The sequence below is a fragment of the Acomys russatus genome, chromosome 7, assembly GCF_903995435.1.
Source record: "Acomys russatus chromosome 7, mAcoRus1.1, whole genome shotgun sequence".
Taxonomy (NCBI): domain Eukaryota; kingdom Metazoa; phylum Chordata; class Mammalia; order Rodentia; family Muridae; genus Acomys; species Acomys russatus.
The window spans coordinates 33,931,165-33,944,594 of NC_067143.1; the positions used below are offsets into that span (position 1 = coordinate 33,931,165).

The 13,430-nt window shown below is 49.7% G+C and overlaps 1 protein-coding gene across 1 annotated transcript in view; it reads left to right on the top strand.

The window, feature by feature from the left end:
- Nucleotides 1-1,043: 1,043 nt before the first annotated feature.
- Nucleotides 1,044-13,430, top strand: part of Acan (aggrecan) — a 64,491-nt gene continuing 52,104 nt past the window's right edge. Inside the window, exon 1 of the mRNA XM_051149306.1 lies at nt 1,044-1,418. The gene's annotated coding sequence lies outside the window, so the exon portion shown is untranslated. The remainder of the gene's footprint in view (nt 1,419-13,430) is intronic.

Here is a 13,430-nt window from a genome sequence, read left to right on the forward strand (position 1 = left end):
TCTACAAAGAACCCACTTCTTGCCTAGTGAGAGATTGGGGGAGACTTCGATCACACCGCCTGAGGCCACTGTGTTTTAGTGAGAAGCACACCAGCTCCCTCTCAAGGCCATCAGCAAACTGAATCCCCAGCCCCCCAAAGTACTGCAGCTTGACCAGCTGCTCTGGTGATAGTGAGGGATGACCTTGGTTTGAAGTTAGCCTCCAACTTGATGAGCAACTCCACCGCTTTCTGAGCTCCAAGGTATGAGCATCGTTGGGAGGTGAGGGGTGGGTGGTATCGTAATATTTAACTTATTGGGCTCCTTAGAGAAATTACAATTACTGTATGTTGCAACTAGCTCATAAAGGTATTCAAAGACTCTTAATAATTTTTGTTTAAATTCTTTTACCAGGAAACAATTTTATTAAAGAGATGCCATTGATCTATGCTGAGTTTTGAAGACCCTCAGCCTTGTGCCTTGTGCCTCTGCAGCTGCCTCATCACCTCTGTCCGTCCCCGCCTGCCGTCTCGGGATACCCAACCCCCCAAAACTTTCTAGCAGTGCTCTGTGAGGGTTCTTTCAAATCAGAGACCCAGAGTAGGGGGTAATCCTGCACGATCGCGCCTCTCTGGGTCTCAACTGCAAATCACCGCCAGGCGTTCGGGAAACCCCGGCCTGCCACCCTGACAGAACTAGCCGGGTGCTCTCCGCATTCTGCGGGCGCAGCCCTCCGGGGCCGCCTGGACTGCGGAGCTGCCGACCGCAATGCAGACGCGGGCCCTCCGGCGCTGCCGGTGTGGCTTTCTTCTGCCGGCCCAGGAGCTGCGGGGTACGCGCTCCTCTCGTGCCCTGCGCGCCGGGCGCCTTCCCCAGCCGAGCGCGGTCCCCAGGCCGAGTCCAGCGCGCTCTAGACGTCTCTGCCTCCCCCTCCCCCTGTGGACCGGCCCCGGGGGTGGGGTTTCCCTGTATGCTTGCCCCCACCCCTCGTGTGTGCCCTCCCCTCCCCCTGCCTGCCCCTATGTATGTGTCACCGCGCACCATTCCCGCCCACCTACCTCCCCGCGGTGCCAGAGGGGGCTCACAGAGCTGAGGACGCGCGCAGCACCGCTCAAGGTCCCTCACTCTCTCCCCGTACCCTTGCGGGCTAGCATCTGACGCAGGTGCCAAGGGAGCTCGGGCACCTTTCTGTGTCCCTTCCCTCGATCAATCCTGCTCCGAAATCCAGTCAGCCAGCTGACACTGCGGCCACCGCCCGAGGGGACCTGCGGAGAAGAAGCCGGCGGGAGGAGGGGTGCGCAGGCGCCCCCACCCCTCCGCGCAGAGCATCCTCGCTGCAGCGCAGCAAGACCCGGGGCTCGCAGCCCCTAGGAATCCCTAGCTGCCTCGCCAGGGATACCGGACTGAAGTTCTTGGAGAAGAGAGTCTAACTCTTCAAGGTAAAGAAAGGTCTTCTCTCCAAAGGAGCTCTGTCCCAGGGCATCTGGGACCGCTGCTGAGGCCACGCGCCTATGTGCTAGGGATGGCATGCCTCAGTGTCCCCATTGGGTATGTGTGTTGGGACTCACGACCGCGCACACGGAAGTTGAGCAAACTCAACTGCTGCCCTGACTCAGAGTAAATGGGAACACGTGGAGGGGCTCTTGCTCCAGGGCACAGAATTAAGAAAGACCAGAGCTTTTTCAAGTTTAAGTTCTGGGGCGCTAAACAGAGTGTAGAGTGAGAAGCTGTTTTAAAGCCAAGAAAATGTGGGTTCAAATCCCACTCCCCACCAGGTTCCTCTGGGCACTCCATGACGCTTTTGGCTTCCTTTGGGAGGCCAGGTGGCCAGAGAGTCAACAAAATTATGTGAGCAGCTGGTCAGATAGGCAGCAGATACCGGAGCAAGGATGCGAAAACTCATGGGCTCGCTTGGCTTACTGCAGGGGTCTCAGGACACCCAAAAGGGTTGGGAAGAGGTGGGAAGAGATTGATGGAACCTGGGACAGGGCTACTGCTTCCAAGGGGGACCAGAGCCTAACTCAGAAATAATTGTCTCTACCAAGAAAACATTTGTCAAGGTGGAAAGAGGAGAGGAGATGGGAACACGCGACTGTCCTGTCTGAAGGCAATTTTTTTCATTCTGAGTTTCTCTGCAATTTTTCCAACTCAGGGGCTGGTGGGAGGGGGACCGTCAGTCAGTAAGTTGTTGGCCTGGAGGGTTGTCTCCTTCAGGAGGAAGAATCCCGCCCAAACTTTTCCGACATGCTGCTCCCAGCAATCCGGAGCCAGCTCTAGAGGGACATCGGCTAGAGTCTCACTACCGGGCATCTCAGGTTCCTTTCGGTCTGGTGGGCATATTAATTCGAGTGTGTGTGTGGGAGGGTGAGGTGGCAGCCTGGGGCAGTGGGAAAGAGATCCTATGTGACTTAGCTTCTGCCTCTGGGTGTTGCTGTGGGTTTGTGTCTGCAACCCTAGACCCAGAAAAGCACACACCCATTGCATCTCCCCTGGGTAAGCATACCCAGAACAGTGCAATGACTTTCCACTGGACATTGATTTAGGGACAGAGACAGGATTGGGGGGGGGTCTATATTTTTGAGGCTGAAATCAGTTCCTCCACCTAATTTAAGGAACCAGAAGTCTCCACTCTAATCCTCCCTTCCTTGCCTCTGGGTTACCCTGCCAAGGAGTTATAGAGTTGCCTACATGTCCTGGGCAAGGCTAGTTAGGAGACTCTGAAAGTACAAATGTTGGCCAACCAGTCACCAAGCCCAAGGAGAGTTTACTCACCGAAAGAAAACCTTACAGAATGAGCAACCCCTCCAGCCACATTTAAAACATTTTAGAGGAAGGAATTATCAAAGAGGGCAGAGAGAAATGCTGGAATTCCTGAAGTCGTGTTGAATTTAAATACAATTATGTGGTGTTTCTAGTGCCAGAGCTGGTTTGTTCATTCACAGTGCGCTTTCTCCAGAATACCATGCAGAGGCCAGGCTCTGGGCTCTGTAGTGGCTCACATGACCCCAGCAAAGGGCCTGAACTCACACATCACCCAGCAAGTACTTGGGGGAGTGTTTGCTATTATTCATTTTAATATTAAATAATTGTGCTTTTCCTATATTTTCCCATGAAGACCACATTTAATCATGTTCACACTGGGAATCTTTCTTTAATGTTTGAACGCCATCATTAGCCCTCTGTACCCAGCAAGTACAGGGTATCCTGTACTACACTTCCCCTGCATCCTAGCATTCTTCTACCCTGGTGTATAAAGGGGTATTCCAAGGGCTAACTCCCCCCCACCCCCCGCCTTGAGATGGTGGGGTGGCAGATTAGCATTCAAACCCAGCCACTTGATGTTACATGAATTTGTTAAGGTCTTGAGCCTCCTTGAGGCTCAGTTTCCTCTCTCTAAAAAGGATTAAAAAAGGGGGGACCTGTAGGAGTGGACCTTTTCACAGATTAAAGAGCATGATGTGGGCGCCTTTTCAAGCCCTCTACAAACATTATAAACCTTAGTTCTTCTCCTTTACTGGGTCACTAATCATAAATTCTGGGTAGTACCAGTTTGGACCATTCTTAGAGACTGTATGTCTCGAGTTTTGGTGTGGATTTTTAAAATGATACCTTTTAGAACTGGATCCTTCCCAGGCACCGCTGGTTGGGTATTAGAGGTGCCTTGGCTGAGCCTAAGGAAGCCCACAGACTCTGGCTTGGAGTGTCACTCTAAGTCCATGACTGCCTAAAAGATTTACCCAGCCTCAGGTTGTGACACCAAGTCGGCAGGGGCTTTAATGAAATAGTAGGTCATATTATAGTGCCTCCCATGTAGTGAGGACAAGTATTATTTCTGGAAACTTTCACTCCATCATGTGTTTTGCAACCCTCTATGAGGGTGTGTGTATTCATAATATATATGCAAATATATGTACATTTTATATTTGCATAGTGTGTTTCTTATTGCAAGTTATAGTCCATAAAAATGTGGAAGATATCAGTTGCAGCCCAATGTAATGACACATCATTTAGAATCCTAAAGCCAACCTGGGCTACATATGTGTTGAAGGAAAGCCTGAGCTACATTGTGAGAGCCTTTGTCAAAAGCCAAGGGCTATAAATAGAACTCAAAAACAGAAAGAAATGGGGAGAAGAAGAAAAAGAAAAAGGCACCAGTAACACCAGTAATGAGGTGTTCCTGCCTCGTGGGTCCAGGTGGCAGGCACTAAAGTGTCCTTGCTGCAGCTGTACCAACACCTGGCCAGACTGGAGGCAGCTAAAGGTAGAACCTGGGGACAGCAAAGAAGGGCAAGTTCAATAAAGAGCAGACTCAGTGTCAGAGAGGAACCAAGACTGTGTACAGCTGTACAGGTAAGTGCTGTCTTAAGAAGTGGGCTTCAGTGTAGAAGTGCATCTTAGGGACAGAGGTGCCTCTCTCCTGCTGTCAGGAAGTTGTGCCCTGGGCTTCTGTGCCCCAGGAACATAGGAGGACAATCACTGTAGAGGTTCCTTTAAGGATGGCTGTTAGAAGAGTCTGGAGAGAGATGTGGGCAAGATGTGGGGGGGGGGGGGCAGGGAGAGAGAGAGGGAGAGAGAGAGAGAGAGAGAGAGAGAGAGAGAGAGAGAGAGAGAGAGAGAGAGAGAGCAGGCAAGAAAAGTACAGGACCAGAAGGAAAATTTGTCGGAAAACCGGTAAAACGGTTCCTTTTTTCAAAAGTTGAATCCAGGGCAAGAACGGAAATAGTTGCGTTTACTTTGAAAAACTCAGAGCCTCCTTGTGTGCAGCTGCTGTGTGTGTGTGTGTGTGTGTGTGTGTGTGTGTGTGTGTGTTAGAGGGTGGGCCCTGTGGGCTGGCTGAGGTGTGTGAGAGGCAGCTCTGCTCCCTCAATGGCCTTACAGTGTATCCCAAAGAAGCTTTTTGTTAAACTCGTGAATAGATGGATTGGGGGTGTGAGGCTGGACATCAGGAATGGCTATTTGCTTACTTTTGGGGCTCCCTGCTTTTCCTTTTAAGACATCCATCCAGAAAAGGAGCCATGTCTCCTTTGGGATGGGGGGGAGTTCCACTATGGAGGGAGGAGGGCTGCCTGTGTCTGTAATTGATTTGACTTGAGGAGCAAGAGGAGGAAAGAGACAGGGCTAGCCAGTTCTGCAGTGACTGGGGAAAACCCATCTATATAGCCTTCTGGTCTCTGGCTATACCCAAACTATGACTGCCCAGGTCTTCAAGGACCATAATGATTTTCATTTAAGAAATTGCCAAGGGGACTTAGGGGAAAGGTCTTGGTCACCCCAGCACAAACTTGTGAACACAGAACATCAAGGTTTTATCTAGAAATTCCACAGCTATAGCTGTCATTCATTCATTCATTCATTCATTCATTTATTCATGAGTTACTTGCTACATACTGGGCTTTATATGTAGCTGACGCTGCCTTCTGCTTCTTCATGGTCTAATGAAAGCAGGAGCTGCTATCATCTTGAGCCTGGCTCCTCATTTCTATAAAAGTTTGGTTCTCAACTAGAAGCCCTTTTGTTCCCCCTCCTTGAACACGTCTAAAGACATTTTCTGTTGTCACTGTTTAAAAGGCTACCCACATGCCATGGAGAAAGTCCAACAAAATTGCCAAACACTTTTTAATGTATAGGACGGTAACACACACACACATGCATGCACACACGCGCATACACACATGCAACACAAAAACCAGAATGTCATTAATGCCAAACCTTAGAGAGAGAAAAAATGGCTCCAGACCTTATTCAGTCCTAGGGTCAAGCCACACCCAACAGAGTGAGACAACTGGAAGCAGGAGGGAGGATCTGGTTAGCAGCCAATAGCAGGCAACAAATGGGAAGTAAGCAGAAGGTAGAGTCTCAATGGGCCAATAAAAAGAACGTGGCCTATATGAAAGTTGACACCCCTGTGGCAATGGATTTACTCCTATGAGCCTTTTTCTGCATCTATGAAATGGACCTGTGGGTCCAAGATAAAGCGAATAAAGACACTGGCACAAAGTAGATCTTCATTATTATCTTTGAGGCTTTATTGTCTTTGAGGCTTTTCAAGGTCCTGTTATGGAAAGTTACAGCATCAGCAGGTGAGAACATGTGATCTCCAAGCCAAAGGAGGTTTCTGTTTGGGGCTGGTTGCCATAGTAATGTTTTTTGCTGGGGAAGGAGTGGGGGAGTATGTGGTATCAGCACCTCCCTCACACCCAGCTATTAGCAGAGAGTGAGAAGGCCACTAGGGCTTGCTCTGGTGAGAAACCAAAGGTGTCTGGGTAGGTAGTAGAAGCATTACCAGACTTGGAGTCACAAGACACCAGCTCTGTGTGGCAGAAGCAGCTTCACCTCTGAGCCTTGTGTTATGTTTCTGTAAAACAGAGACAAATGGAGACCCCCAAAAGAGTCCATGAAATCTCTTATAGGGGTTGTCTGGAAGCCAAGGCAGGGATTTTATATGTCTTTGTTTAACTCGGTGCCAGGCACACATGATAAATTAGTTGATTGAATTAGTTGAGTGAGTGGGTGAATGAATGAATGAACAGCACATGAGCAAACAGACTACTACACTTTAAATTTCTATCTTGACAAAGAGAAGACCTGTAACACCCAGATGGGCAATCTTTCACCTTCCCAGTTCTCCATCACTTGCTCTCTTCCCCAACCCTATCCCCCAAAATGGCAGTCTCTGACATCCAATAAATTCCCTGTCTCTCTACTTCTCCAGGAGGCAGCGCCCTCTAGAGCTCACCCAAGACACCGCAGTTGGATGCCTGTCGAGGATGAGTGGGTCAGGGAGGCCAGCCTAGCTCCAGGGAAGAAAACTGAGTTGGAACCAGGAACTCCTTGCAGGTCTATCCAAACCTCTACTTTGAGAAATGAAGTCACACTAACTTAAGGCCCAACTGAAAGAAACTAGCCAAAGGGATGGATTTTGGTAGTTCACCCAGGGTCCCTGAATCTGCACTTTATAGGGTCGTAAGACATTAAAGCAGAGAGGGTTTTAGTATTCACACATCTCCTTCTTAATTAAGCTGGCACGGAGGGGAAAGGAGGCATTTGCATGGAGGGGAGCTGTTCTCAGCACAGCCTCAACTTCAAACAGGCTTCTGCGTCCTCTCCATTCATTCCCCAAGCCACTTGAAAGCAGTGTTAGGAGTCAGGGTGGGGAGGGGAGACATCATAGAAGTACTGTGCCGTCCAATCAGAACTCACTCATAGCTGGATATGGTGACACAGGCCTACAGTCCCCCCAACTCTCAAGGACCTTAATCCTAAGAGGGTCTTGAGCTGAAAGACAGCCTTGACTAGGTTGCAAGATCTTGTCTTTTTAAGAATGCTGTAGCTGAATTCCCATAGTGCTTGCCTGACACCATGGTGTCCTGGCTTCCATTGAGTATGGAGGTGTACACCTGTGAGCCAAGCACTCAAGAAGGAGAAGCAGGAGAAGTGGGGGCGGGGGTGGGAGGTCTTCCTCAGCTACATAGCAAATCTGAGAACAGCCTGGGCTACATGAGTCCCTGTCTCAGAAAATCAAGGTGTACAGAGGAGAACTTTACCACAGACAGTCCTGGGGCTGCGCTCTGTCATCTGCCCTTGATTCATCTTCTGGCTCTTTGCTCCATATCCTAATTGGCTTCAGGGCCATGGTAAGGAGTAAAGTCTTTTATAAGAGAAATGTCCAAGCACAGCATCCCAGGCTCTTACTTGCCTTAAAGAGCATGTCTTCCTGGTCCCAGCCACCACTCTAGTCATATGGAAGAGAGTCTTCCCACAGAGTCTGGACCCTTGGCCTGACACTCTTTGTCATGTCACCCCCTTCCCCCAGCTTCATCTCCCAAGCCAGGCTGCCTCACTTCCCAGCCTCTATCTGTGGATGACTGAGGGGAACAGCTAGACTTCAGGATATCTCTACGACCTGCAGGATGTTGTCCAACTTGACCAGACCCCGAAAGGGAACTCTTGTAGACAAGGGGTTTGAGAATTCCTTCCATTTGGGAATTAGAACCATCTAAGGAGCTGGTGAACACCATAGATGGCGTGTCGGCCTCCTCCTCCATGGGATGAGGGGTGGTGACAGGAATGCGGTTTTCTGATGATTCTCCCAGCCTGAGCCTCTCATTGAGAATCTAGTGGCTGATGTTGCAGTTCTGCTCTGCAGGAGCAAGAAAGAATCAAGAACTGCTCCACCTGGTCCTGCCCCCACCCCCAGGACACAGCTGCTCTTGACCTTGTACTAAAAGAGTTCTTTGGCCCTAGGAGCAAGACAGAGGTTCCCACCCCCCCCCCCACCAAAAAAATGGCTTCTACAAAACATACCTTCAAGGACAATAGACAGAATGTTAAAAGAGGTGTCATCTCTTAGGGAGATTCAGAAGTTAAACAGCCTTTTCCTGCCGGACTTTTTTAGTGCTGGACCCTCCTTTGAGCTTCTCAAGCAGAATGTGGCCAACTAGAAGCTCTTTCTTCCTACAGCAGATTGAGGGACTCAATCTAGAGAAATGCTGATCTGGCAGCTCTGTGCCAGGAAAGACTGCTGCACTAGACCCAAGGGACAGGCCAGGGAAGAGGCAGGCCCAGCAGGTTGCCTAAAAATCCCCAGTCTCCTGCAGCTGAGAGTAGAGTCAGTTGGCAGAGTGCTTGCCTAGCATGCACAAAGCCCTGGGTTTGACAGCGCATGCTTGAGATCCCAGCCAATCAGAGGTGGAAGAGGACCAGAACTTCAAGGTCATCCCTGGTCACATAATAAGGTCAGCCAGTCACATCATAAGACCCTTTCTCAAAAATGAAAAAAAAATAAAAATAAAAATTCAGTCTTCTACCATTGCTGGCCAGAAGCTCTCTCCACCCTCCTGAGGGCTGGGTCTAGCCTCTTTTTCACACCAGCCACCTTCTATTTAAAGGTCTGTGGCACTACACACTCTTTTTGGCTCCTTTTGCTGCTGTTGTTTTCTGGACCTAGAGGGAGGAGAAGCACTTTGTGTTGTTTGTGGGTGGAGGATGGGGCAGGAGCCTCAGGCCAGTCCTGCTACAGAATTGAGCTCTCTCCAAGCCTCATAACTGAAGCTGAACTCTGTCCTTTGTGCTCCGTTTCCCTCTCAGTGACACCAGAAGCTGTGTGTCTGTGGCTAGCACCCCTGGGAGTTGAGCAATGCCTTCAGAGCCCAGGAAGGCGGTATCTTGTCTAGCACGTGCCTCTATCGCCCCATTCATACCATCACCCTCACCCAGGCCCACAGGGTCCAGTCAGGAGCTCCTTCACCACATTTCAAGGCATCTGCCTCCTCCCTAATAGCCTCAGTCTGGGATAACCACTTGGTTCCCCCAAACCAATCCACAATGGCTTCTGTAGCTAGTTTTGATATTTTAGCAGAGAGAGTCCTCCATGCCTCTAGGACATGGTTGCTTTTTGTCAGCTTCACCTCCATTCCTGGGGCACAGGAGTGTTGACTCGGTCTCGGGTGAGGATGAGAAGGGCTGTAACCAAGGAGAAGCTTGGCACTGGGTTATGGCCTGAGCTTGATAGACTTTCCCTGAGCCTTCCCACTGCCCTCCTCTTGGGAGTCCACCTACCATCTCAGGTACTTAGGGACTCCTGGTCTACCAGAAGCCAAACTAGGAAGATGCTCCTGGGCCAGATAAGACTCTGGGAACGTGCGATGGCTGGAAAAGGGTAGCTGATGCGTGAAAAGCCCTGCAAGGGATGATCCATCCTTAGATGTGTGCAGCAATCAGGCAAGCGAGGCCATCTATAGAGCCTTTCCCAGCACTGGATTGTAGAAGCTTCCAAAAGGCTCTCGGGAGTCGGTGTACAACATCCCCATTCGGCTTCCTTCCCCGATGTCCCACTGGCCACTGGGATCCCCCACTTCTGGCCTCAGGGTTTTGCCCTTTCTGTTATGCAACCTACATGCCCTTGCCACTTGGTTGTTCGGGTTCACACGTCACTTTCCTTTTGGCCACCCCACTGAATGGAGACAAATGTTCCTTCCCTTACACCCTGGTTAACCCTTCTGCTGTGGCTTTTGTAGTTGATCACTGGTTGCAAGTTTCTTTGATGCCTCTGTCCCCTTCCACAACCCTGTCAAATAATGGACAAGTAACCTCCACCCAGCCCTCTTCAACTAGGCTCTCGAGGATCTGCTGGGGGGGGGGGGAACTTGAGTCACAGAGATGCATAGAGAAGGGTAGAGTCAATAATCTGGGGGATCCCTCTGTCAGACTTTATCAGGACCACCCCAGTTTTCTGTCTTTTGAAACCCACCAATAAGGTGTATTCTATTCTTTTAAGAGATAAGAAAACTAGGATCCAGAAAAGAATGTTTTCCCAACCGAGCCACAGCTCAGAGACACAGCCACCTGGGTGTGTTCTGCCATCAGTGGGGGAACACCAATGACCCAAAGAAGAGAGGGATGGCCACCTCCGTACTCCAGCAGTCTTCTTCCCAGATTCCCTTAGCAGCTTCTACGGGCTCAGCAACATAGGGAGCAGCTGTTCTCAAAGATCATTTGCTCTTTTACATTGTTACCAGCTTTGGGCCTCAGAATTCCCACATGTGCCATGGATCATCTTTCCTCTGGCGGTTTTTCAGTCTTGTGAGCCCAGGGTCCGTGTGCCATCTGTGGACATGCAGACAGAAAGAAGGCAAAGTGCTGAGACCAGAAAGCAGATAGGACACGGTGCCCCAGCCACTCCGAGTTCCGACTTGATGACTTCAGAGACTCCAGAGAGCCTTGCTTTTCATGGTCTTTCCTGAGGGATGCTCCACATCCCCCTCCAGTTTCAACTGTATCTTTCTCCAAACTCCACCCCCAAGGTCCTCCTGGAACCATAGCACCATCTTATCATCCTTCATTTGAGGCAGACTTTAGTTTTGTTGGCAGCACCCTTCATGATGAGTTTACAAAAGAATTTTCAAGGCCACTGTCATCCAAACACGGAGGGGACAGAGGTGTCTCAAGCCAAGCGTAGCTTCCACCAGCAGTGTTGATTCTTCACACTGTACCTGCAGCTTCTTATCTGTTTTAGTTAGGGTTCTGTTGCTGCCAAGAGACACCATAACCACAGCAACTTTTATAAAGCAAAACATTTCACTGGGACAGGCTTACAGTGCAGAGGGTTAGTCCATTCTTGTCATGGCTGGAAGCATGGTGGCACGCAGGCAGGTGTGGTGCTGCAGAGGGAGCTGAGAGCTCTACATCTGGATTCTTGGGCAGCAGGAAGTGACAGCGACACTGGGCCAGGCTTGAGCTTCTGAGACCTCAAAGCCCACCTCCTAGTAACACACCTCCTTCAACAAAGCCACACCTCCTCCAACAAGCCACACCTCCTAATAATGTCACTCCCTAAGGGCCTATGGGGACCATTTTTATTCACACCACCACATTATCTATGAATTGGGTATAATCACTTGGCCCCGAGGTCGGGTGAAGTGAGGTGATATAGCTAAGCCAAGGTGCTCCACACAGAGCAGATAGATGGTCTCCAAGCACCAGCTGCTCTTAACCCTGAGGAACCCAGCTGCCTGCCTGGCATCTCAGAGCATGGCCATCTCCAATAGCCCAAGCTGAAACTGTTTTCTTGCCCGCTCAGGCCCTTAAGACTGCTTAACCATCCTAGAATAAGAGCCTTCTACCACCCCAAAGCTGGCTGGGAACAAGGTAGATGGAAAAGCCTGGTCTGCCTCCAGATAGGCCAGTAACCACAGCAGGCCTTGTACCCAGGCTCCCTGCACTTTGCAGCTCCAGTGGGATTCACTGCGGTCCATGAGGACAACTGCACCTGCAATGGGCCTGTGAACAACTTTTGTAACCTTTCCTGTCATCCTTGATGATCCTTCTTCACTCCTTCAGCCGTTCTCTTGGGAATGTGCTGCAGATGCTGCAAAAGATGGGCTAGTGAGGATGCTGGTGCAGGTGTTGTCACTGTAATCAGCATGGCTGTGCCATCAGGAAGTGAGTGAGTAGCCGAGGGGTTGGTGTTACTGCACGAGTTGCCTCCGGCTCCCCCAGATCACCCATTTTTCTCCATTCTCTCCTCCAAGGATTGGATATTAGAGGATTCTAAATGTCCCAGGAGAACAGTTAATGGCTTTTATTAAGTGGAGGCAGCTGAGTGTAGTTCTGCCTCTAACCAACACCATGCCCCCTGTGAACCCCAGGGAGGGGCGAGACTCCTAATGCAGATAAGACAGAAACCTTAAGGAAACCAGGGCTTTACTTCTGGACTTTTCCTCATAGGATCTTGGGAGTGTCTCTCTCTGCTTCTACAAGGAGCCCACACAGTTCATCAGAAAGCCACAAGGAAACAGAGAGGTCCCATAAAAGCCTAAGAGTTAGGGAGCCAGCCTAAGAAAGTCCCAAGGATTGGATTCTAGTGGCAGGACTGATATAAAGTCCCAGAAAGAGCATCAAGAACAATCCCAAGACCTTTAGTCTCTACTGAGAAAAGAAGGACGGTAGAGAGAATAGGTAAAATATAAGAAATAATGTAAACCACCAATCTAAGTCCCTGGAAGGTCAGCTGCCAAGCGAGAGGGGAGCATCTCCTCCACGGAGAAAGGTTTAGACAGGGCGTGTGACCAAAAGCTGTTCTTCCTGTTCACTCCCTGGGTTTGCATAACAGTGTGCCACAAAGTTTGACAATTTAAATGACAGAGATTTATTATCTCATCATTATGAGAGCTAGGTGGCCTTTATCAAAGTGTCAAAAGTGGAAGTGATCCTTCTAGAACCTGGAGGGGAAATCCTCCGGTGCCCTTCCAAGTTCAGGGGCCCATGGCATTCCTTGTATGGCTGCTGCATCACTGCATCATCCTGATGTCAACCCAGTATCTGGAGTTCCCCCTTTTTTAAGAACATCAGTCATGCACTGGTGGTAACGCACACCTTTAATCCCAGCATTCGGGAGGCAGAGGCAGGTGGATCACTGTGAGTTGGAGGCCAGCCCGGTCTACAAAATGAGTCCAGGACGGCCAAGGCTACACAGAGAAACCCTGTCTCAAAAAACAAAAACAAAAACAAACAAACAAAAGAACATCAGTCATATTGCATTAAGGTAATATCCCAATAGCTTCATCTGAACTTAATTACCTCTGCAAAGACCCTGTTTCCTAGTTATAGCTCATATTCAAAGTCACAAAGAAAAGCATTTCAATATACCTGATTTGTGGAGGATACCTGTCAGTATGTAATACTCTTGACGGGCCTGCTACTGTGATTTAGACCTCTAAATCCAGAGTTGGGGGAAGCTCTATGTAGGGGGACAGACCCCATATTTTATTTAATGCTAACTGAAGACCAAGCAAGGACAGAAATACCTTCCGAGGGTCTGCACAGATATCCCATATGCATAGTATACCCCCATGAAGCCAAGGAGTGTCCATCTGACTACCTCATTTTACAGACGATGAGTCTGAGGCAGGGCTCGTAGGCAATAGGACCAGGATGTGCACTCTTGGCTGATG